Source organism: Eurypyga helias, unplaced genomic scaffold, assembly GCF_000690775.1.
Source record: "Eurypyga helias isolate BGI_N326 unplaced genomic scaffold, ASM69077v1 scaffold12212, whole genome shotgun sequence".
Classification (NCBI taxonomy): domain Eukaryota; kingdom Metazoa; phylum Chordata; class Aves; order Eurypygiformes; family Eurypygidae; genus Eurypyga; species Eurypyga helias.
In genome coordinates this window covers 41,986-42,622 of record NW_010234150.1, presented here as the reverse complement: position 1 = coordinate 42,622, position 637 = coordinate 41,986, and positions in this window count along the sequence as shown.

The following is a 637-nucleotide window of genomic DNA, read 5'->3' as shown; positions in this document are numbered from 1 at the left end:
TTTTTTTTTTTAATACAAAACCAGAAAAGCAAGAACTTCCTTCCCCTTTGCTTTTCTTCCCATTTTCCCTCTTTTGTTTCCTTTAACATTATCCACCAAAGTTTACAAAATAGCCTTGAGATTACGCCTGCGGGATACAGGATCCAATCAACTCTGGCAGAAGCCGGCCGGCCCCGCAGGGATGCCAGTTAAGGGATGTGTCACCATCCTCATTCCTGTTTCTTCCTCCCAAATCCTACCCGTTCCCCTCTGCTTCCCTCCAGCCGACAGCAGCGAGCACACGACAGGGCAGCGGGAAGGTGCTGGGGGTGGGTTTGTGGCTGATTATCCGAGTGCTAAAAAAGAAAAAAAGAAAACAAAAAAAAGAAACAAAAAAGAACACGTATCCCAGCGGGAAAGGCCTATTTTTTTGTGTGTGTTTCCAAAACAGGGACTGTCCAGCAAAGAGGTGGACGCTGCTGGGGTGTCTCATGGTGCCAGGGGGACATGGGGAAGGGGTGATCATCTGTATGGCTCTTTGACCGCTCAGGGCATCGTCCCCCCATCAGGCTCAGGTCCCTCTGAGCCCTCCCGGCTGCCCAGCGGGTGCTTTTGGGAGCCATGCACGGATCCGGACCCTAAGCATGGATCCGGATCC